Raw genomic sequence first — 24,899 nt, 5'->3', positions numbered from 1 at the left:
CAATGTGAATCTTCCATCCATTGTTTGATTTCAAAGATGATATTTAGTAAAGTGGAAGAGATAAGAGATAAGGTCACAGACGAAGACCTGGGTCTATTTTTTAACCGCTTCAGCCCCAGAAGATTTTACCCCCTTTCCTGACCAGAGCACTTTTTGCGAATCGGCAATGCGTCGCTGCGTCGTCTACAAAATAGGGGATAGTTTTATGGCATTTTTATTATTTTTTTTTTTTTACCAGTAATGGCGGCGATCTGCGATTTTTTAACGGACCTGCGACATTGCGGCGGACACATCGGACACATTTTTAGGACCAGCGACATTTACACAGCGATCAGAGCTATAAAAATGCATTAATTGCTGTGTAAATGTCACTGGTAGGGAAGGGGTTAACACTAGGGGGCAATCAAGGGGTTAAATGTGTTCCCTATGAGTGTTTCAAACTGTTAGGGGAAGTGACTGACTGTAGGTGGAGCCAGATCGCTGTTCCTACTTAGTAGGAACAGACGATCTGTTTCTCCTCCCCTGTCAGAACAGGGTTTACACACACAAATCCTTGTTGCAGCTCTCATGCCTGCAATCGCAGGTCGCTGTTGGTGATCATTCCTGCTGGCCACGCACATCGAGTCCCCGTGCCGTGCAGCACGCATGCCTGCTATGGCTCTTAAAAGGAGCATCGTACATATACGGCTATTCGTGAAGGAAAGCCATCCTGCCGCCGTATATGTATAGAAACCGGTAGGGAAGTTGTTAATTGGTATTTGTTGTTCCAGTCTGAACAAATGTCCTTACAATTGGAGGAAAAACCTAACTAAAAGAGGTGTGAAATGGCTCACTATTCATCCATAATCACAAATGTTTACAGCGTTCGGTTGGATATAAAGATTGATACACAGATGGGGATTGAACCCATGATCTGATTTACGAGACCAACGCCTTACCACTTGGGCCACTGCGCCCTCTGTAGGGCACAGCTTTGTATGTCACCCTGTGAGAATGCACACAAGTTATGTTTGGCGTGAGAACCTTTTATTTGTGTTTGTTTTTTTGTACTGCTGTAAAAGAACCTAAGTGCAGTACAGTGTACACCTAAACCACCTCACTTTATATCACTCACATTCTCCACATTCTCCCTCTCCAGATAAAATAAAAGTTGGGCATACACCAGTTACACCTAATATCCATGATTATTAATATCCTGCTGCTGGCTGCACTTGCACTGCTGTAACCTAATTCTTGTAGTAAAGCCCAATCTTTGCTCTTTCTCTCCAGTACATTTGGGACTAGTCTTGCTCAGTATAATTGTTCTGTTGCTGACCAATTTTACACTGTTATGTCATCTGTGGTCTTAAAATTCTTATAGAAAGAAGCTGAGCTCACACAGATTATCGTTACCACAAATGTTTATAGCACTCAGTAGAATAGGTTGGGTATAAAGATTGAGGCACAGATGGGGATTGAACCCACAATCTTTGGTTTACGAAACCAACGCCTTACCACTTGGCCACTGCGCCCTCTATAGGACTGACAGTGTTATGTCATCCTGTGAGAACACAATGTGAATCTTCCATCCATTGTTTGATTTCAAAGACGATATTTAGTAAAGTGGAAGAGATAGAGATAAGGTCACAGACGAAGACCTGTGTCTATTTTTTAACCGCTTCAGCCCCAGAAGATTTTACCCCCTTTCCTGACCAGAGCACTTTTTGCGATTCGGCACTGCGTCGTTGCGTCGTCTACAAAATAGGGGATAGTTTTATGGCATTTTTATTATTATTTATTTTTTTTACCAGTAATGGCGGCGATCTGCGATTTTTTAACGGACCTGCGACATTGCGGCGGACACATCGGACACATTTTTAGGACCAGCGACATTTACACAGCGATCAGAGCTATAAAAATGCATTAATTGCTGTGTAAATGTCACTGGTAGGGAAGGGGTTATCACTAGGGGGCAATCAAGGGGTTAAATGTGTTCCCTAGGAGTGTTTCAAACTGTTAGGGGAAGTGACTGACTGTAGGTGGAGCCAGATCGCTGTTCCTACTTAGTAGGAACAGACGATCTGTTTCTCCTCCCCTGTCAGAACAGGGTTTACACACACAAATCCTCGTTGCACCTCTCATGCCTGCAATCGCGGGTCGCTGTCGGTGATCATTCCTACTGGCCACGCACATCGAGTCTCCATGCCGTGCAGCACGCATGCCTGCTATGGCTCTTAAAAGGAGCATCGTACATATACGGCTATTCGTGAATGAAAGCCATCCTGCCGCCGTATATGTATAGAAACCGGTAGGGAAGTTGTTAATTGGTTTTTGTTGTTCCAGTCTGAACAAATGTCCTTACAATTGGAGGAAAAACCTAACTAAAAGAGGTGTGAAATGGGTCACTATTCATCCATAATCACAAATGTTTACAGCGTTCGGTTGGATATAAAGATTGATACACAGATGGGGATTGAACCCATGATCTGATTTACGAGACCAACGCCTTACCACTTGGGCCACTGCGCCCTCTGTAGGGCACAGCTTTGTATGTCACCCTGTGAGAATGCACACAAGTTATGTTTGGCGTGAGAACCTTTTATTTGTGTTTGTTTTTTTGTACTGCTGTAAAAGAACCTAAGTGCAGTACAGTGTACGCCTAAACCACCTCACGTTATATCACTCACATTCTCCACACTTCCCTCTCCAGATAAAATAAAAGTTGGGCATACACCAGTTACACCTAATATCCATGATTATTAATATCCTGCTGCTGGCTGCACTTGTACTGCTGTAACCTAATTCTTGTAGTAAAGCCCAATCTTTGCTCTTTCTCTCCAGTACATTTGGGACTAGTCTTGCTCAGTATAATTGTTCTGTTGCTGACCAATTTTACACTGTTATGTCATCTGTGGTCTTATAATTCTTATAGAAAGAAGCTGAGCTCACACAGATTATCGTTACCACAAATCTTTATAGCACTCAGTAGATTAGGTTTAAAGATTGAGGCACAGATGGGGATTGAACCCACGATCTTTGGTTTACGAGACCAACACCTTACCACTTGGCCACTGCGCCCTCTATAGGACTGCCAGTGTTATGTCATCCTGTGAGAACACAATGTGAATCTTCCATCCATTGTTTGATTTCAAAGACGATATTTAGTAAAGTGGAAGAGATAAGAGATAAGGTCACAGACGAAGACCTGGGTCTATTTTGTAACCGCTTCAGCCCCAGAAGATTTTACCCCCTTTCCTGACCAGAGCACTTTTTGCGATTCGGCACTGCGTCGCTGCGTCGTCTACAAAATAGGGGATAGTTTTATGGCATTTTTATTATTATTTTTTTTTTTACCAGTAATGGCGGCGATCTGCGATTTTTTAACGGACCTGCGACATTGCGGCGGACACATCGGACACATTTTTAGGACCAGCGACATTTACACAGCGATCAGAGCTATAAAAATGCATTAATTGCTGTGTAAATGTCACTGGTAGGGAAGGGGTTAACACTAGGGGGCAATCAAGGGGTTAAATGTGTTCCCTAGGAGTGTTTCAAACTGTTAAGGGAAGTGACTGACTGTAGGTGGAGCCAGATCGCTGTTCCTACTTAGTAGGAACAGACGATCTGTTTCTCCTCCAGTGTCAGAACAGGGTTTACACACACAAATCCTCGTTGCACCTCTCATGCCTGCAATCGCGGGTCGCTGTCGGTGATCATTCCTACTGGCCACGCACATCGAGTCTCCGTGCCGTGCAGCACGCATGCCTGCTATGGCTCTTAAAAGGAGCATCGTACATATACGGCTATTCGTGAATGAAAGCCATCCTGCCGCCGTATATGTATAGAAACCGGTAGGGAAGTTGTTAATTGGTTTTTGTTGTTCCAGTCTGAACAAATGTCCTTACAATTGGAGGAAAAACCTAACTAAAAGAGGTGTGAAATGGGTCACTATTCATCCATAATCACAAATGTTTACAGCGTTCGGTTGGATATAAAGATTGATACACAGATGGGGATTGAACCCATGATCTGATTTACGAGACCAACGCCTTACCACTTGGGCCACTGCGCCCTTTGTAGGGCACAGCTTTGTATGTCACCCTGTGAGAATGCACACAAGTTATGTTTGGCGTGAGAACCTTTTATTTGTGTTTGTTTTTTTGTACTGCTGTAAAAGAACCTAAGTGCAGTACAGTGTACGCCTAAACCACCTCACGTTATATCACTCACATTCTCCACACCTCCCTCTCCAGATAAAATAAAAGTTAGGCATACACCAGTTACACCTAATATCCATGATTATTAATATCCTGCTGCTGGCTGCACTTGCACTGCTGTAACCTAATTCTTGTAGTAAAGCCCAATCTTTGCTCTTTCTCTCCAGTACATTTGGGACTAGTCTTGCTCAGTATAATTGTTCTGTTGCTGACCAATTTTACACTGTTATGTCATCTGTGGTCTTATAATTCTTATAGAAAGAAGCTGAGCTCACACAGATTATCGTTACCACAAATGTTTATAGCACTCAGTAGATTAGGTATAAGTATCGAGGCATAGATGGGGATTGAACCCACGATCTTTGGTTTACGAGACCAACGCCTTACCACTTGGCCACTGCGCCCTCTATAGGACTGACAGTGTTATGTCATCCTGTGAGAACACAATGTGAATCTTCCATCCATTGTTTGATTTCAAAGACGATATTTAGTAAAGTGGAAGAGATAAGAGATAAGGTCACAGACGAAGACCTGGGTCTATTTTTTAACCGCTTCAGCCCCAGAAGATTTTACCCCCTTTCCTGACCAGAGCACTTTTTGCGATTCGGCACTGCATCGCTGCGTCGTCTACAAAATAGGGGATAGTTTTATGGCATTTTTATTATTATTTTTTTTTTTACCAGTAATGGCGGCGATCTGCGATTTTTTAACGGACCTGCGACATTGCGGCGGACACATCGGACACATTTTTAGGACCAGCGACATTTACACAGCGATCAGAGCTATAAAAATGCATTAATTGCTGTGTAAATGTCACTGGTAGGGAAGGGGTTAACACTAGGGGGCAATCAAGGGGTTAAATGTGTTCCCTAGGAGTGTTTCAAACTGTTAAGGGAAGTGACTGACTGTAGGTGGAGCCAGATCGCTGTTCCTACTTAGTAGGAACAGACGATCTGTTTCTCCTCCAGTGTCAGAACAGGGTTTACACACACAAATCCTCGTTGCACCTCTCATGCCTGCAATCGCGGGTCGCTGTCGGTGATCATTCCTACTGGCCACGCACATCGAGTCTCCGTGCCGTGCAGCACGCATGCCTGCTATGGCTCTTAAAAGGAGCATCGTACATATACGGCTATTCGTGAATGAAAGCCATCCTGCCGCCGTATATGTATAGAAACCGGTAGGGAAGTTGTTAATTGGTTTTTGTTGTTCCAGTCTGAACAAATGTCCTTACAATTGGAGGAAAAACCTAACTAAAAGAGGTGTGAAATGGGTCACTATTCATCCATAATCACAAATGTTTACAGCGTTCGGTTGGATATAAAGATTGATACACAGATGGGGATTGAACCCATGATCTGATTTACGAGACCAACGCCTTACCACTTGGGCCACTGCGCCCTCTGTAGGGCACAGCTTTGTATGTCACCCTGTGAGAATGCACACAAGTTATGTTTGGCGTGAGAACCTTTTATTTGTGTTTGTTTTTTTGTACTGCTGTAAAAGAACCTAAGTGCAGTACAGTGTACGCCTAAACCACCTCACGTTATATCACTCACATTCTCCACACCTCCCTCTCCAGATAAAATAAAAGTTGGGCATACACCAGTTACACCTAATATCCATGATTATTAATATCCTGCTGCTGGCTGCACTTGCACTGCTGTAACCTAATTCTTGTAGTAAAGCCCAATCTTTGCTCTTTCTCTCCAGTACATTTGGGACTAGTCTTGCTCAGTATAATTGTTCTGTTGCTGACCAATTTTACACTGTTATGTCATCTGTGGTCTTATAATTCTTATAGAAAGAAGCTGAGCTCACACAGATTATCGTTACCACAAATGTTTATAGCACTCAGTAGATTAGGTATAAGTATCGAGGCATAGATGGGGATTGAACCCACGATCTTTGGTTTACGAGACCAACGCCTTACCACTTGGCCACTGCGCCCTCTATAGGACTGACAGTGTTATGTCATCCTGTGAGAACACAATGTGAATCTTCCATCCATTGTTTGATTTCAAAGACGATATTTAGTAAAGTGGAAGAGATAAGAGATAAGGTCACAGACGAAGACCTGGGTCTATTTTTTAACCGCTTCAGCCCCAGAAGATTTTATCCCCTTTCCTGACCAGAGCACTTTTTGCGATTCGGCACTGCATCGCTGCGTCGTCTACAAAATAGGGGATAGTTTTATGGCATTTTTATTATTATTTTTTTTTTTACCAGTAATGGCGGCGATCTGCGATTTTTTAACGGACCTGCGACATTGCGGCGGACACATCGGACACATTTTTAGGACCAGCGACATTTACACAGCGATCAGAGCTATAAAAATGCATTAATTGCTGTGTAAATGTCACTGGTAGGGAAGGGGTTAACACTAGGGGGCAATCAAGGGGTTAAATGTGTTCCCTAGGAGTGTTTCAAACTGTTAAGGGAAGTGACTGACTGTAGGTGGAGCCAGATCGCTGTTCCTACTTAGTAGGAACAGACGATCTGTTTCTCCTCCAGTGTCAGAACAGGGTTTACACACACAAATCCTCGTTGCACCTCTCATGCCTGCAATCGCGGGTCGCTGTCGGTGATCATTCCTACTGGCCACGCACATCGAGTCTCCGTGCCGTGCAGCACGCATGCCTGCTATGGCTCTTAAAAGGAGCATCGTACATATACGGCTATTCGTGAATGAAAGCCATCCTGCCGCCGTATATGTATAGAAACCGGTAGGGAAGTTGTTAATTGGTTTTTGTTGTTCCAGTCTGAACAAATGTCCTTACAATTGGAGGAAAAACCTAACTAAAAGAGGTGTGAAATGGGTCACTATTCATCCATAATCACAAATGTTTACAGCGTTCGGTTGGATATAAAGATTGATACACAGATGGGGATTGAACCCATGATCTGATTTACGAGACCAACGCCTTACCACTTGGGCCACTGCGCCCTCTGTAGGGCACAGCTTTGTATGTCACCCTGTGAGAATGCACACAAGTTATGTTTGGCGTGAGAACCTTTTATTTGTGTTTGTTTTTTTGTACTGCTGTAAAAGAACCTAAGTGCAGTACAGTGTACGCCTAAACCACCTCACGTTATATCACTCACATTCTCCACACCTCCCTCTCCAGATAAAATAAAAGTTGGGCATACACCAGTTACACCTAATATCCATGATTATTAATATCCTGCTGCTGGCTGCACTTGCACTGCTGTAACCTAATTCTTGTAGTAAAGCCCAATCTTTGCTCTTTCTCTCCAGTACATTTGGGACTAGTCTTGCTCAGTATAATTGTTCTGTTGCTGACCAATTTTACACTGTTATGTCATCTGTGGTCTTATAATTCTTATAGAAAGAAGCTGAGCTCACACAGATTATCGTTACCACAAATGTTTATAGCACTCAGTAGATTAGGTATAAATATTGAGGCATAGATGGGGATTGAACCCACGATCTTTGGTTTACGAGACCAACGCCTTACCACTTGGCCACTGCGCCCTCTATAGGACTGACAGTGTTATGTCATCCTGTGAGAACACAATGTGAATCTTCCATCCATTGTTTGATTTCAAAGATGATATTTAGTAAAGTGGAAGAGATAAGAGATAAGGTCACAGACGAAGACCTGGGTCTATTTTTTAACCGCTTCAGCCCCAGAAGATTTTACCCCCTTTCCTGACCAGAGCACTTTTTGCGAATCGGCAATGCGTCGCTGCGTCGTCTACAAAATAGGGGATAGTTTTATGGCATTTTTATTATTTTTTTTTTTTTACCAGTAATGGCGGCGATCTGCGATTTTTTAACGGACCTGCGACATTGCGGCGGACACATCGGACACATTTTTAGGACCAGCGACATTTACACAGCGATCAGAGCTATAAAAATGCATTAATTGCTGTGTAAATGTCACTGGTAGGGAAGGGGTTAACACTAGGGGGCAATCAAGGGGTTAAATGTGTTCCCTATGAGTGTTTCAAACTGTTAGGGGAAGTGACTGACTGTAGGTGGAGCCAGATCGCTGTTCCTACTTAGTAGGAACAGACGATCTGTTTCTCCTCCCCTGTCAGAACAGGGTTTACACACACAAATCCTTGTTGCAGCTCTCATGCCTGCAATCGCAGGTCGCTGTTGGTGATCATTCCTGCTGGCCACGCACATCGAGTCCCCGTGCCGTGCAGCACGCATGCCTGCTATGGCTCTTAAAAGGAGCATCGTACATATACGGCTATTCGTGAAGGAAAGCCATCCTGCCGCCGTATATGTATAGAAACCGGTAGGGAAGTTGTTAATTGGTATTTGTTGTTCCAGTCTGAACAAATGTCCTTACAATTGGAGGAAAAACCTAACTAAAAGAGGTGTGAAATGGCTCACTATTCATCCATAATCACAAATGTTTACAGCGTTCGGTTGGATATAAAGATTGATACACAGATGGGGATTGAACCCATGATCTGATTTACGAGACCAACGCCTTACCACTTGGGCCACTGCGCCCTCTGTAGGGCACAGCTTTGTATGTCACCCTGTGAGAATGCACACAAGTTATGTTTGGCGTGAGAACCTTTTATTTGTGTTTGTTTTTTTGTACTGCTGTAAAAGAACCTAAGTGCAGTACAGTGTACACCTAAACCACCTCACTTTATATCACTCACATTCTCCACATTCTCCCTCTCCAGATAAAATAAAAGTTGGGCATACACCAGTTACACCTAATATCCATGATTATTAATATCCTGCTGCTGGCTGCACTTGCACTGCTGTAACCTAATTCTTGTAGTAAAGCCCAATCTTTGCTCTTTCTCTCCAGTACATTTGGGACTAGTCTTGCTCAGTATAATTGTTCTGTTGCTGACCAATTTTACACTGTTATGTCATCTGTGGTCTTAAAATTCTTATAGAAAGAAGCTGAGCTCACACAGATTATCGTTACCACAAATGTTTATAGCACTCAGTAGAATAGGTTGGGTATAAAGATTGAGGCACAGATGGGGATTGAACCCACAATCTTTGGTTTACGAAACCAACGCCTTACCACTTGGCCACTGCGCCCTCTATAGGACTGACTGTGTTATGTCATCCTGTGAGAACACAATGTGAATCTTCCATCCATTGTTTGATTTCAAAGACGATATTTAGTAAAGTGGAAGAGATAGAGATAAGGTCACAGACGAAGACCTGTGTCTATTTTTTAACCGCTTCAGCCCCAGAAGATTTTACCCCCTTTCCTGACCAGAGCACTTTTTGCGATTCGGCACTGCGTCGTTGCGTCGTCTACAAAATAGGGGATAGTTTTATGGCATTTTTATTATTATTTATTTTTTTTACCAGTAATGGCGGCGATCTGCGATTTTTTAACGGACCTGCGACATTGCGGCGGACACATCGGACACATTTTTAGGACCAGCGACATTTACACAGCGATCAGAGCTATAAAAATGCATTAATTGCTGTGTAAATGTCACTGGTAGGGAAGGGGTTATCACTAGGGGGCAATCAAGGGGTTAAATGTGTTCCCTAGGAGTGTTTCAAACTGTTAGGGGAAGTGACTGACTGTAGGTGGAGCCAGATCGCTGTTCCTACTTAGTAGGAACAGACGACCTGTTTCTCCTCCCCTGTCAGAACAGGGTTTACACACACAAATCCTCGTTGCACCTCTCATGCCTGCAATCGCGGGTCGCTGTCGGTGATCATTCCTACTGGCCACGCACATCGAGTCTCCGTGCCGTGCAGCACGCATGCCTGCTATGGCTCTTAAAAGGAGCATCGTACATATACGGCTATTCGTGAATGAAAGCCATCCTGCCGCCGTATATGTATAGAAACCGGTAGGGAAGTTGTTAATTGGTTTTTGTTGTTCCAGTCTGAACAAATGTCCTTACAATTGGAGGAAAAACCTAACTAAAAGAGGTGTGAAATGGGTCACTATTCATCCATAATCACAAATGTTTACAGCGTTCGGTTGGATATAAAGATTGATACACAGATGGGGATTGAACCCATGATCTGATTTACGAGACCAACGCCTTACCACTTGGGCCACTGCGCCCTCTGTAGGGCACAGCTTTGTATGTCACCCTGTGAGAATGCACACAAGTTATGTTTGGCGTGAGAACCTTTTATTTGTGTTTGTTTTTTTGTACTGCTGTAAAAGAACCTAAGTGCAGTACAGTGTACGCCTAAACCACCTCACGTTATATCACTCACATTCTCCACACTTCCCTCTCCAGATAAAATAAAAGTTGGGCATACACCAGTTACACCTAATATCCATGATTATTAATATCCTGCTGCTGGCTGCACTTGTACTGCTGTAAGCTAATTCTTGTAGTAAAGCCCAATCTTTGCTCTTTCTCTCCAGTACATTTGGGACTAGTCTTGCTCAGTATAATTGTTCTGTTGCTGACCAATTTTACACTGTTATGTCATCTGTGGTCTTATAATTCTTATAGAAAGAAGCTGAGCTCACACAGATTATCGTTACCACAAATCTTTATAGCACTCAGTAGATTAGGTTTAAAGATTGAGGCACGGATGGGGATTGAACCCACGATCTTTGGTTTACGAGACCAACACCTTACCACTTGGCCACTGCGCCCTCTATAGGACTGCCAGTGTTATGTCATCCTGTGAGAACACAATGTGAATCTTCCATCCATTGTTTGATTTCAAAGACGATATTTAGTAAAGTGGAAGAGATAAGAGATAAGGTCACAGACGAAGACCTGGGTCTATTTTGTAACCGCTTCAGCCCCAGAAGATTTTACCCCCTTTCCTGACCAGAGCACTTTTTGCGATTCGGCACTGCGTCGCTGCGTCGTCTACAAAATAGGGGATAGTTTTATGGCATTTTTATTATTATTTTTTTTTTTACCAGTAATGGCGGCGATCTGCGATTTTTTAACGGACCTGCGACATTGCGGCGGACACATCGGACACATTTTTAGGACCAGCGACATTTACACAGCGATCAGAGCTATAAAAATGCATTAATTGCTGTGTAAATGTCACTGGTAGGGAAGGGGTTAACACTAGGGGGCAATCAAGGGGTTAAATGTGTTCCCTAGGAGTGTTTCAAACTGTTAAGGGAAGTGACTGACTGTAGGTGGAGCCAGATCGCTGTTCCTACTTAGTAGGAACAGACGATCTGTTTCTCCTCCAGTGTCAGAACAGGGTTTACACACACAAATCCTCGTTGCACCTCTCATGCCTGCAATCGCGGGTCGCTGTCGGTGATCATTCCTACTGGCCACGCACATCGAGTCTCCGTGCCGTGCAGCACGCATGCCTGCTATGGCTCTTAAAAGGAGCATCGTACATATACGGCTATTCGTGAATGAAAGCCATCCTGCCGCCGTATATGTATAGAAACCGGTAGGGAAGTTGTTAATTGGTTTTTGTTGTTCCAGTCTGAACAAATGTCCTTACAATTGGAGGAAAAACCTAACTAAAAGAGGTGTGAAATGGGTCACTATTCATCCATAATCACAAATGTTTACAGCGTTCGGTTGGATATAAAGATTGATACACAGATGGGGATTGAACCCATGATCTGATTTACGAGACCAACGCCTTACCACTTGGGCCACTGCGCCCTCTGTAGGGCACAGCTTTGTATGTCACCCTGTGAGAATGCACACAAGTTATGTTTGGCGTGAGAACCTTTTATTTGTGTTTGTTTTTTTGTACTGCTGTAAAAGAACCTAAGTGCAGTACAGTGTACGCCTAAACCACCTCACGTTATATCACTCACATTCTCCACACCTCCCTCTCCAGATAAAATAAAAGTTAGGCATACACCAGTTACACCTAATATCCATGATTATTAATATCCTGCTGCTGGCTGCACTTGCACTGCTGTAACCTAATTCTTGTAGTAAAGCCCAATCTTTGCTCTTTCTCTCCAGTACATTTGGGACTAGTCTTGCTCAGTATAATTGTTCTGTTGCTGACCAATTTTACACTGTTATGTCATCTGTGGTCTTATAATTCTTATAGAAAGAAGCTGAGCTCACACAGATTATCGTTACCACAAATGTTTATAGCACTCAGTAGATTAGGTATAAGTATTGAGGCATAGATGGGGATTGAACCCACGATCTTTGGTTTACGAGACCAACGCCTTACCACTTGGCCACTGCGCCCTCTATAGGACTGACAGTGTTATGTCATCCTGTGAGAACACAATGTGAATCTTCCATCCATTGTTTGATTTCAAAGACGATATTTAGTAAAGTGGAAGAGATAAGAGATAAGGTCACAGACGAAGACCTGGGTCTATTTTTTAACCGCTTCAGCCCCAGAAGATTTTACCCCCTTTCCTGACCAGAGCACTTTTTGCGATTCGGCACTGCATCGCTGCGTCGTCTACAAAATAGGGGATAGTTTTATGGCATTTTTATTATTATTTTTTTTTTTACCAGTAATGGCGGCGATCTGCGATTTTTTAACGGACCTGCGACATTGCGGCGGACACCTCGGACACATTTTTAGGACCAGCGACATTTACACAGCGATCAGAGCTATAAAAATGCATTAATTGCTGTGTAAATGTCACTGGTAGGGAAGGGGTTAACACTAGGGGGCAATCAAGGGGTTAAATGTGTTCCCTAGGAGTGTTTCAAACTGTTAAGGGAAGTGACTGACTGTAGGTGGAGCCAGATCGCTGTTCCTACTTAGTAGGAACAGACGATCTGTTTCTCCTCCAGTGTCAGAACAGGGTTTACACACACAAATCCTCGTTGCACCTCTCATGCCTGCAATCGCGGGTCGCTGTCGGTGATCATTCCTACTGGCCACGCACATCGAGTCTCCGTGCCGTGCAGCACGCATGCCTGCTATGGCTCTTAAAAGGAGCATCGTACATATACGGCTATTCGTGAATGAAAGCCATCCTGCCGCCGTATATGTATAGAAACCGGTAGGGAAGTTGTTAATTGGTTTTTGTTGTTCCAGTCTGAACAAATGTCCTTACAATTGGAGGAAAAACCTAACTAAAAGAGGTGTGAAATGGGTCACTATTCATCCATAATCACAAATGTTTACAGCGTTCGGTTGGATATAAAGATTGATACACAGATGGGGATTGAACCCATGATCTGATTTACGAGACCAACGCCTTACCACTTGGGCCACTGCGCCCTCTGTAGGGCACAGCTTTGTATGTCACCCTGTGAGAATGCACACAAGTTATGTTTGGCGTGAGAACCTTTTATTTGTGTTTGTTTTTTTGTACTGCTGTAAAAGAACCTAAGTGCAGTACAGTGAACGCCTAAACCACCTCACGTTATATCACTCACATTCTCCACACCTCCCTCTCCAGATAAAATAAAAGTTGGGCATACACCAGTTACACCTAATATCCATGATTATTAATATCCTGCTGCTGGCTGCACTTGCACTGCTGTAACCTAATTCTTGTAGTAAAGCCCAATCTTTGCTCTTTCTCTCCAGTACATTTGGGACTAGTCTTGCTCAGTATAATTGTTCTGTTGCTGACCAATTTTACACTGTTATGTCATCTGTGGTCTTATAATTCTTATAGAAAGAAGCTGAGCTCACACAGATTATCGTTACCACAAATGTTTATAGCACTCAGTAGATTAGGTATAAATATTGAGGCATAGATGGGGATTGAACCCACGATCTTTGGTTTACGAGACCAACGCCTTACCACTTGGCCACTGCGCCCTCTATAGGACTGACAGTGTTATGTCATCCTGTGAGAACACAATGTGAATCTTCCATCCATTGTTTGATTTCAAAGACGATATTTAGTAAAGTGGAAGAGATAAGAGATAAGGTCACAGACGAAGACCTGGGTCTATTTTTTAACCGCTTCAGCCCCAGAAGATTTTACCCCCTTTCCTGACCAGAGCACTTTTTGCGATTCGGCACTGCATCGCTGCGTCGTCTACAAAATAGGGGATAGTTTTATGGCATTTTTATTATTATTTTTTTTTACCAGTAATGGCGGCGATCTGCGATTTTTTAACGGACCTGCGACATTGCGGCGGACACATCGGACACATTTTTAGGACCAGCGACATTTACACAGCGATCAGAGCTATAAAAATGCATTAATTGCTGTGTAAATGTCACTGGTAGGGAAGGGGTTATCACTAGGGGGCAATCAAGGGGTTAAATGTGTTCCCTTGGAGTGTTTAAACTGTTAGGGGAAGTGACTGACTGTAGGTGGAGCCAGATCGCTGTTCCTACTTAGTAGGAACAGACGATCTGTTTCTCCTCCCCTTTCAGAACAGGGTTTACACACACAAATCCTCGTTGCAGCTCTCATGCCTGCAATCACAGGTCGCCGTCGGTGATCATTCCTGCTGGCCACGCACATCGAGTCCCCGTGCCGTGCAGCACGCATGCCTGCTATGGCTCTTAAAAGGAGCATCGTACATATACGGCTATTCGTGAAGGAAAGCCATCCTGCCGCCGTATATGTATAGAAACCGGTAGGGAAGTTGTTAATTGGTATTTGTTGTTCCAGTCTGAACAAATGTCCTTACAATTGGAGGAAAAACCTAACTAAAAGAGGTGTGAAATGGGTCACTATTCATCCATAATCACAAATGTTTACAGCGTTCGGTTGGATATAAAGATTGATACACAGATGGGGATTGAACCCATGATCTGATTTACGAGACCAACGCCTTACCACTTGGGCCACTGCGCCCTCTGTAGGGCACAGCTTTGTATGTCACCCTGTGAGAATGCACAAAAGTTATGTTTGGCGTGAGAACCTTTTATTTGTGTTTGTTTTTTTGTACTGCTGTAAAAGAACCTAAGTGCAGTACAGCGTACACCTAAACCACCTCACGTTATATCACTCACATTCTCCACACCTCCCTCTCCAGATAAAATAAAAGTTGGGCATACACCAGTTACACCTAATATCCATGATTATTAATATCCTGCTGCTGGCTGCACTTGCACTGCTGTAACCTAATTCTTGTAGTAAAGCCCAATCTTTGCTCTTTCTCTCCAGTACATTTGGGACTAGTCTTGCTCAGTATAATTGTTCTGTTGCTGACCAATTTTACACTGTTATGTCATCTGTGGTCTTATAATTCTTATAGAAAGAAGCTGAGCTCACACAGATAATCGTTACCACAAATCTTTATAGCACTCAGTAGATTAGGTTTAAAGATTGAGGCACAGATGGGGATTGAACCCACGATCTTTGGTTTACGAGATCAACGCCTTACCACTTGGCCACTGCGCCCTCTATAGGACTGACAGTGTTATGTCATCCTGTGAGAACACAATGTGAATCTTCCATCCATTGTTTGATTTCAAAGACGATATTTAGTAAAGTGGAAGAGATAAGAGATAAGGTCACAGACGAAGACCTGGGTCTATTTTTTAACCGCTTCAGCCCCAGAAGATTTTACCCCCTTTCCTGACCAGAGCACTTTTTGTGATTCGGCACTGCATCGCTGCGTCGTCTACAAAATAGGGGATAGTTTTATGGCATTTTTATTATTATTTTTTTTTACCAGTAATGGCGGCGATCTGCGATTTTTTAACGGACCTGCGACATTGCGGCGGACACATCGGACACATTTTTAGGGCCAGCGACATTTACACAGCGATCAGAGCTATAAAAATGCATTAATTGCTGTGTAAATGTCACTGGTAGGGAAGGGGTTAACACTAGGGGGCAATCAAGGGGTTAAATGTGTTCCCTAGGAGTGTTTCAAACTGTTAGGGGAAGTGACTGACTGTAGGTGGAGCCAGATCGCTGTTCCTACTTAGTAGGAACAGACTATCTGTTTCTCCTCCCCTTTCAGAACAGGGTTTACACACACAAATCCTTGTTGCAGCTCTCATTCCTGCAATCGCAGGTCGCCGTCGGTGATCATTCCTGCTGGCCACGCACATCGAGTCCCCGTGCCGTGCAGCACGCATGCCTGCTATGGCTCTTAAAAGGAGCATCGTACATATACGGCTATTCGTGAAGGAAAGCCATCCTGCCGCCATATATGTATAGAAACCGGTAGGGAAGTTGTTAATTGGTATTTGTTATTCCAGTCTGGACAAATGTCCTTACAATTGGAGGAAAAACCTAACTAAAAGAGGTGTGAAATGGGTCACTATTCATCCATAATCACAAATGTTTACAGCGTTCGGTTGGATATAAAGCTTGATACACAGATGGGGATTGAACCCATGATCTGATTTACGAGACCAACGCCTTACCACTTGGGCCACTGCGCCCTCTGTAGGGCACAGCTTTGTATGTCACCCTGTGAGAATGCACACAAGTTATGTTTGGCGTGAGAACCTTTTATTTGTGTTTGTTTTTTTGTACTGCTGTAAAAGAACCTAAGTGCAGTACAGTGTACACCTAAACCACCTCACGTTATATCACTCACATTCTCCACACCTCCCTCTCCAGATAAAATAAAAGTTGGGCATACACCAGTTACACCTAATATCCATGATTATTAATATCCTGCTGCTGGCTGCACTTGCACTGCTGTAACCTAATTCTTGTAGTAAAGCCCAATCTTTGCTCTTTCTCTCCAGTACATTTGGGACTAGTCTTGCTCAGTATAATTGTTCTGTTGCTGACCAATTTTACAGTGTTATGTCATCTGTGGTCTTATAATTTTTATAGAAAGAAGCTGAGCTCACACAGATTATCGTTACCACAAATGTTTATAGCACTCAGTAGATTAGGTTGGGTATAAAGATTGAGGCACAGATGTGGATTGAACCCACGATCTTTGGTTTACGAGACCAACACCTTACCACTTGGCCACTGCGCCCTCTGTTGGACTGGTAGTGTTATGTCATCCTGTGAGAACACAATGTGAATCTTCCATCCATTGTTTGATTTCAAAGACGATATTTAGTAAAGTGGAAGAGATAAGAGATAAGGTCACAGACGAATACCTGGGTCTATTTTTTAACCGCTTCAGCCCCAGAAGATTTTACCCCCTTTCCTGACCAGAGCACTTTTTGCGATTCAGCACTGCGTCGTTTAACTGACAATTGCGTGGTCATGCGACGTTGTACCCAAACAAAATTTACATCCCTTTTTCCCCCACAAATAGAGCTTTCTTTTGGTGATATTTGATCACCTCTGTGGTTTTTATATTTTGCGCTATAAACAGAAAAAGACAGACAATTTTGAAAAAAAGCAATATTTTTTATTTTTTCTATAATACATATCCCCAAAAAATATATAAAAAACACATTTTTTCCTCAGTTTAGGCCGATATGTATTCTTCTACATATTTTTAGTAAAAAAAAAATCGCAATAAGCATATATTGATTGGTTTGCGCAAAAGTTATAGCGTCTACAAAATAGGGGATAGTTTTATGGCATTTTTATTATTCTTTTTTTTTTTTTTTTACCAGTAATGGCGGCGATCTGCGATTTTTTAGCGGGACTGCGACATTGCGGAGGACACATCGGACACATTTGTAGGACCAGCGACATTTACACAGCGATCAGAGCTATAAAAATGCATTAATTGCTGTGTACATGTCACTGGTAGGGAAGGGGTTAACACTTGGGGGCAATCAAGGAGTTAAATGTGTTCCCTGGGAGTGTTTCAAAATGTTAGGGGATGTGACTGACTGTAGGTGGAGCCAGATCGCTGTTCCTACTTAGTAGGAACAGACGATCTGTTTCTCCTCCCCTGTCAGAACAGGGTTTACACCCACAAATCCTCGTTGCAGCTCTCATGCCTGCAACCGCAGGTGGCCGTCGGCGATCGTTCCCGCTGGCCACGCACATCAAGTCCCCCCCGCCGTGCGGCGGGCATGCCTGCTATGGCTCTTAAAAGAAGCATCGTACATATACGGCGATTCGTGCAGGAAAGCCATCCTGCCGCCGTATATGTATAGAAGCCGGTAGGGAAGTGGTTAATTGGTATTTGTTGTTCCAGTCTGAACAAATGTCCTTACAATTGGAGGAAAAAACCTAACTAAAAGAGGTGTGAAATGGCTCACTATTCATCCATAATCACAAATGTTTACAGCGTTCGGTTGGATATAAAGATTGATACACAGATGGGGATTGAACCCATGATCTGATTTACGAGACCAACGCCTTAACACTTGGCCACTACGCCCTCTGTAGCACACAGCTTTGTATGTCACCCTGTGAGAATGCACACAAGTTATGTTTGGCATGAGAACCTTTTATTTGTGTTTGTTTTTTTGTACTGCTGTAAAAGAACCTAAGTGCAGTACAGTGTACACCTAAACCACCTCACGTTATATCACTCACATTATCCACACCTCCCTCTCCAGATAAAATAAAAGTTAGGCATACACCAGTTACACCTAATATCCATGCTTATTAATATCCTGCGGCTGGCTGCACTTGCACTGCTGTAACCTAATTCTTGTAGTAAAGCCCCAGTCTTTGCTCTTTCCCTCCAGCACATTTAGGACTAGTCTTGCTCAATATAATTGTTCTGTTGCTGACCAATTTTACACTGTTATGTCATCTGTGGTCTTATAATTCTTATAGAAAGAAGCTGAGCTCACACAGATTATCGTTACCACAAATGTTTAAAGCACTCAGTAGATTAGGTATAAAGATTGAGGCACAGATGGGGATTGAACCCACGATCTTTGGTTTACTAGACCAACGCCTTACCACTTGGCCACTGCACTCTCTATTGGACTGACAGTGATATGTCCTAGATTGTAAGCTCTAACGAGCAGGGCCCTCTGATTCCTCCTGTATTGAATTGTATTGTACTTGTACTGTCTGCCCTAATGTTGTTGTAAAGCGCTGCGTAAACTGTCGGCGCTATATAAATCCTGTATAATAATAATAATAATAAATATGACATCCTGTGAGAACACAATGTGAATCTTCCATCCATTGTTTGATTTCAAAGACGATATTTAGTAAAGTGGAAGAGATAAGAGATAAGGTCAATGACGAAGACCTGGGTCTATTTTTTAACTGCTTCAGCCCCAGAACATTTTACCCCCTTTCCTGACCAGAGCACTTTTTGAGATTCAGCACTGTGTTGTTTAACTGACAATTGCGTGGTCATGCGACGTTGTACCTAAACAAAATTTACATCCCTTTTTCCCCCACAAATAGAGCTTTCTTTTGGTGGTATTTGATCACCTCTGCGGTTTTTATAATTTGCGCTATAAACAGAAAAAGACAGACAATTTTGAAAAAAAGCAATATTTTTTACTTTTTTCTATAATAAATATCCCCAAAAAATATATAAAAAACACATTTTTTCCTCAGTTTAGGCCGATATGTATTCTTCTACATATTTTTGGTAAAAAAAAAATCGCAATAAGCATATATTGATTGGTTTGCGCAAAAGTTATAGCATTTACAAAATAGGGGATAGTTTTATAGCATTTTTATTATTCTTTTTTTTTTTTTACCAGTAATGGCGGCGATCTGCGATTTTTTAACGGACCTGCGACATTGCGGCGGACACATCGGACACATTTTTAGGACCAGCGACATTTACACAGCGATCAGAGCTATAAAAATGCATTAATTACTGTGTAAATGTCACTGGTAGGGAAGGGGTTAACACTAGGGGGCAATCAAGGGGTTAAATGTGTTCCCTAGGAGTGTTTCAAACTGTTAGTGGATGTGACTGACTGTAGGTGGAGCCAGATCGCTGTTCCTACTTAGTAGGAACAGACGATCTGTTTCTCCTCCCCTGTCAGAACAGGGTTTACACACACAAATCCTCGTTGCAGCTCTCATGCCTGCAATCGCGAGTGGCCGTCGGCGATCGTTCCCGCTGGCCACGCACATCAAGTCCCCCCGCCGTGCAGCAGGCATGCCTGCTATGGCTCTTAAAAGGAGCATCGTACATATACGGCGATTCGTGCAGGAAAGCCATCCTGCCGCCGTATATGTATAGAAGCCGGTAGGGAAGTGGTTAATTGGTATTTGTTGTTCCAGTCTGAACAAATGTCCTTACAAACTAAAAGAGGTGTGAAATGGCTCACTATTCATCCATAATCACAAATGTTTACAGCGTTCGGTTGGATATAAAGATTGATACACAGATGGGGATTGAACCCATGATCTAATTTACGAGACTAACGCCTTAACACTTAGCCACTGGGCCCTCTGTAGGGCACAGCTTTGAATGTCACCCTGTGAGAATGCACACAAGTTATGTTTGGCATGAGAACCTTTTATTTGTGTTTGTTTTTTTGCACTGCTGTAAAAGAACCTAAGTGCAGTACAGTGTACACCTAAACCACCTCACGTTATATCACTCACATTATCCACACCTCCCTCTCCAGATAAAATAAAAGTTAGGCATACACCAGTTACACCTAATGTCCACAATTATTAATATCCTTCTGCTGGCTGTACTTGCACTGCTGTAACCTAATTCTTGTAGTAAAGCCTCAGTCTTTGCTCTTTCTCTCAAGTACATTTGGGACTAGTCTTGCTCAGTATAATTGTTCTGTTGCTGACCAATTTTACACTGTTATGTCATCTGTGGTCTTATAATTCTTATAGAAAGAAGCTGAGCTCACACTATCCAGCGACATTTACACAGCGATCAGAGCTATAAAAATGCATTAATTGCTGTGTAAATGTCACTGGTAGGGAAGGGGTTAACACTAGGGGGCAATCAAGGGGTTAAATGTGTTCCCTATGAGTGTTTCAAACTGTTAGGGGAAGTGACTGACTGTAGGTGGAGCCAGATCGCTGTTCCTACTTAGTAGGAACAGACGATCTGTTTCTCCTCCCCTGTCAGAACAGGGTTTACACACACAAATCCTTGTTGCAGCTCTCATGCCTGCAATCGCAGGTCGCTGTTGGTGATCATTCCTGCTGGCCACGCACATCGAGTCCCCGTGCCGTGCAGCACGCATGCCTGCTATGGCTCTTAAAAGGAGCATCGTACATATACGGCTATTCGTGAAGGAAAGCCATCCTGCCGCCGTATATGTATAGAAACCGGTAGGGAAGTTGTTAATTGGTATTTGTTGTTCCAGTCTGAACAAATGTCCTTACAATTGGAGGAAAAACCTAACTAAAAGAGGTGTGAAATGGCTCACTATTCATCCATAATCACAAATGTTTACAGCGTTCGGTTGGATATAAAGATTGATACACAGATGGGGATTGAACCCATGATCTGATTTACGAGACCAACGCCTTACCACTTGGGCCACTGCGCCCTCTGTAGGGCACAGCTTTGTATGTCACCCTGTGAGAATGCACACAAGTTATGTTTGGCGTGAGAACCTTTTATTTGTGTTTGTTTTTTTGTACTGCTGTAAAAGAACCTAAGTGCAGTACAGTGTACACCTAAACCACCTCACTTTATATCACTCACATTCTCCACATTCTCCCTCTCCAGATAAAATAAAAGTTGGGCATACACCAGTTACACCTAATATCCATGATTATTAATATCCTGCTGCTGGCTGCACTTGCACTGCTGTAACCTAATTCTTGTAGTAAAGCCCAATCTTTGCTCTTTCTCTCCAGTACATTTGGGACTAGTCTTGCTCAGTATAATTGTTCTGTTGTTGACCAATTTTACACTGTTATGTCATCTGTGGTCTTAAAATTCTTATAGAAAGAAGCTGAGCTCACACAGATTATCGTTACCACAAATGTTTATAGCACTCAGTAGAATAGGTTGGGTATAAAGATTGAGGCACAGATGGGGATTGAACCCACAATCTTTGGTTTACGAAACCAACGCCTTACCACTTGGCCACTGCGCCCTCTATAGGACTGACAGTGTTATGTCATCCTGTGAGAACACAATGTGAATCTTCCATCCATTGTTTGATTTCAAAGACGATATTTAGTAAAGTGGAAGAGATAGAGATAAGGTCACAGACGAAGACCTGTGTCTATTTTTTAACCGCTTCAGCCCCAGAAGATTTTACCCCCTTTCCTGACCAGAGCACTTTTTGCGATTCGGCACTGCGTCGTTGCGTCGTCTACAAAATAGGGGATAGTTTTATGGCATTTTTATTATTATTTATTTTTTTTACCAGTAATGGCGGCGATCTGCGATTTTTTAACGGACCTGCGACATTGCGGCGGACACATCGGACACATTTTTAGGACCAGCGACATTTACACAGCGATCAGAGCTATAAAAATGCATTAATTGCTGTGTAAATGTCACTGGTAGGGAAGGGGTTATCACTAGGGGGCAATCAAGGGGTTAAATGTGTTCCCTAGGAGTGTTTCAAACTGTTAGGGGAAGTGACTGACTGTAGGTGGAGCCAGATCGCTGTTCCTACTTAGTAGGAACAGACGATCTGTTTCTCCTCCCCTGTCAGAACAGGGTTTACACACACAAATCCTCGTTGCACCTCTCATGCCTGCAATCGCGGGTCGCTGTCGGTGATCATTCCTACTGGCCACGCACATCGAGTCTCCATGCCGTGCAGCACGCATGCCTGCTATGGCTCTTAAAAGGAGCATCGTACATATACGGCTATTCGTGAATGAAAGCCATCCTGCCGCCGTATATGTATAGAAACCGGTAGGGAAGTTGTTAATTGGTTTTTGTTGTTCCAGTCTGAACAAATGTCCTTACAATTGGAGGAAAAACCTAACTAAAAGAGGTGTGAAATGGGTCACTATTCATCCATAATCACAAATGTTTACAGCGTTCGGTTGGATATAAAGATTGATACACAGATGGGGATTGAACCCATGATCTGATTTACGAGACCAACGCCTTACCACTTGGGCCACTGCGCCCTCTGTAGGGCACAGCTTTGTATGTCACCCTGTGAGAATGCACACAAGTTATGTTTGGCGTGAGAACCTTTTATTTGTGTTTGTTTTTTTGTACTGCTGTAAAAGAACCTAAGTGCAGTACAGTGTACGCCTAAACCACCTCACGTTATATCACTCACATTCTCCACACTTCCCTCTCCAGATAAAATAAAAGTTGGGCATACACCAGTTACACCTAATATCCATGATTATTAATATCCTGCTGCTGGCTGCACTTGTACTGCTGTAACCTAATTCTTGTAGTAAAGCCCAATCTTTGCTCTTTCTCTCCAGTACATTTGGGACTAGTCTTGCTCAGTATAATTGTTCTGTTGCTGACCAATTTTACACTGTTATGTCATCTGTGGTCTTATAATTCTTATAGAAAGAAGCTGAGCTCACACAGATTATCGTTACCACAAATCTTTATAGCACTCAGTAGATTAGGTTTAAAGATTGAGGCACAGATGGGGATTGAACCCACGATCTTTGGTTTACGAGACCAACACCTTACCACTTGGCCACTGCGCCCTCTATAGGACTGCCAGTGTTATGTCATCCTGTGAGAACACAATGTGAATCTTCCATCCATTGTTTGATTTCAAAGACGATATTTAGTAAAGTGGAAGAGATAAGAGATAAGGTCACAGACGAAGACCTGGGTCTATTTTGTAACCGCTTCAGCCCCAGAAGATTTTACCCCCTTTCCTGACCAGAGCACTTTTTGCGATTCGGCACTGCGTCGCTGCGTCGTCTACAAAATAGGGGATAGTTTTATGGCATTTTTATTATTATTTTTTTTTTTACCAGTAATGGCGGCGATCTGCGATTTTTTAACGGACCTGCGACATTGCGACGGACACATCGGACACATTTTTAGGACCAGCGACATTTACACAGCGATCAGAGCTATAAAAATGCATTAATTGCTGTGTAAATGTCACTGGTAGGGAAGGGGTTAACACTAGGGGGCAATCAAGGGGTTAAATGTGTTCCCTAGGAGTGTTTCAAACTGTTAAGGGAAGTGACTGACTGTAGGTGGAGCCAGATCGCTGTTCCTACTTAGTAGGAACAGACGATCTGTTTCTCCTCCAGTGTCAGAACAGGGTTTACACACACAAATCCTCGTTGCACCTCTCATGCCTGCAATCGCGGGTCGCTGTCGGTGATCATTCCTACTGGCCACGCACATCGAGTCTCCGTGCCGTGCAGCACGCATGCCTGCTATGGCTCTTAAAAGGAGCATCGTACATATACGGCTATTCGTGAATGAAAGCCATCCTGCCGCCGTATATGTATAGAAACCGGTAGGGAAGTTGTTAATTGGTTTTTGTTGTTCCAGTCTGAACAAATGTCCTTACAATTGGAGGAAAAACCTAACTAAAAGAGGTGTGAAATGGGTCACTATTCATCCATAATCACAAATGTTTACAGCGTTCGGTTGGATATAAAGATTGATACACAGATGGGGATTGAACCCATGATCTGATTTACGAGACCAACGCCTTACCACTTGGGCCACTGCGCCCTCTGTAGGGCACAGCTTTGTATGTCACCCTGTGAGAATGCACACAAGTTATGTTTGGCGTGAGAACCTTTTATTTGTGTTTGTTTTTTTGTACTGCTGTAAAAGAACCTAAGTGCAGTACAGTGTACGCCTAAACCACCTCACGTTATATCACTCACATTCTCCACACCTCCCTCTCCAGATAAAATAAAAGTTAGGCATACACCAGTTACACCTAATATCCATGATTATTAATATCCTGCTGCTGGCTGCACTTGCACTGCTGTAACCTAATTCTTGTAGTAAAGCCCAATCTTTGCTCTTTCTCTCCAGTACATTTGGGACTAGTCTTGCTCAGTATAATTGTTCTGTTGCTGACCAATTTTACACTGTTATGTCATCTGTGGTCTTATAATTCTTATAGAAAGAAGCTGAGCTCACACAGATTATCGTTACCACAAA

At 43.0% G+C, this 24,899-nt stretch overlaps 13 non-coding genes across 13 annotated transcripts; all 13 read right to left on the bottom strand.

Moving 5' to 3' along the window:
* Positions 1–1,439: 1,439 nt before the first annotated feature.
* On the bottom strand, positions 1,440–1,511 carry TRNAT-CGU (transfer RNA threonine (anticodon CGU)). The gene has a single exon. It is a non-coding gene; the product is annotated as a tRNA-Thr (tRNA).
* Positions 1,512–2,985: 1,474 nt separating this feature from the next.
* TRNAT-CGU (transfer RNA threonine (anticodon CGU)) lies at positions 2,986–3,057 on the bottom strand. The gene has a single exon. It is a non-coding gene; the product is annotated as a tRNA-Thr (tRNA).
* Positions 3,058–4,531: 1,474 nt separating this feature from the next.
* On the bottom strand, positions 4,532–4,603 carry TRNAT-CGU (transfer RNA threonine (anticodon CGU)). Its single transcript has one exon. It is a non-coding gene; the product is annotated as a tRNA-Thr (tRNA).
* Positions 4,604–6,077: 1,474 nt separating this feature from the next.
* Positions 6,078–6,149, bottom strand: TRNAT-CGU (transfer RNA threonine (anticodon CGU)). The gene has a single exon. It is a non-coding gene; the product is annotated as a tRNA-Thr (tRNA).
* Positions 6,150–7,623: 1,474 nt separating this feature from the next.
* TRNAT-CGU (transfer RNA threonine (anticodon CGU)) lies at positions 7,624–7,695 on the bottom strand. The gene has a single exon. It is a non-coding gene; the product is annotated as a tRNA-Thr (tRNA).
* Positions 7,696–9,174: 1,479 nt separating this feature from the next.
* On the bottom strand, positions 9,175–9,246 carry TRNAT-CGU (transfer RNA threonine (anticodon CGU)). Its single transcript has one exon. It is a non-coding gene; the product is annotated as a tRNA-Thr (tRNA).
* A 1,474-nt stretch (positions 9,247–10,720) lies between these two features.
* TRNAT-CGU (transfer RNA threonine (anticodon CGU)) lies at positions 10,721–10,792 on the bottom strand. Its single transcript has one exon. It is a non-coding gene; the product is annotated as a tRNA-Thr (tRNA).
* A 1,474-nt stretch (positions 10,793–12,266) lies between these two features.
* TRNAT-CGU (transfer RNA threonine (anticodon CGU)) lies at positions 12,267–12,338 on the bottom strand. Its single transcript has one exon. It is a non-coding gene; the product is annotated as a tRNA-Thr (tRNA).
* A 1,474-nt stretch (positions 12,339–13,812) lies between these two features.
* Positions 13,813–13,884, bottom strand: TRNAT-CGU (transfer RNA threonine (anticodon CGU)). The gene has a single exon. It is a non-coding gene; the product is annotated as a tRNA-Thr (tRNA).
* Positions 13,885–15,355: 1,471 nt separating this feature from the next.
* TRNAT-CGU (transfer RNA threonine (anticodon CGU)) lies at positions 15,356–15,427 on the bottom strand. Its single transcript has one exon. It is a non-coding gene; the product is annotated as a tRNA-Thr (tRNA).
* Positions 15,428–16,904: 1,477 nt separating this feature from the next.
* TRNAT-CGU (transfer RNA threonine (anticodon CGU)) lies at positions 16,905–16,976 on the bottom strand. The gene has a single exon. It is a non-coding gene; the product is annotated as a tRNA-Thr (tRNA).
* A 4,867-nt stretch (positions 16,977–21,843) lies between these two features.
* Positions 21,844–21,915, bottom strand: TRNAT-CGU (transfer RNA threonine (anticodon CGU)). The gene has a single exon. It is a non-coding gene; the product is annotated as a tRNA-Thr (tRNA).
* A 1,474-nt stretch (positions 21,916–23,389) lies between these two features.
* On the bottom strand, positions 23,390–23,461 carry TRNAT-CGU (transfer RNA threonine (anticodon CGU)). The gene has a single exon. It is a non-coding gene; the product is annotated as a tRNA-Thr (tRNA).
* Positions 23,462–24,899: the final 1,438 nt, after the last annotated feature.

The sequence above is a fragment of the Aquarana catesbeiana genome, linkage group LG01, assembly GCF_042186555.1.
Source record: "Aquarana catesbeiana isolate 2022-GZ linkage group LG01, ASM4218655v1, whole genome shotgun sequence".
Classification (NCBI taxonomy): domain Eukaryota; kingdom Metazoa; phylum Chordata; class Amphibia; order Anura; family Ranidae; genus Aquarana; species Aquarana catesbeiana.
The sequence above is the reverse complement of the archived record's forward strand: the minus strand, read 5'-3'. Positions and strand labels throughout refer to the sequence as shown.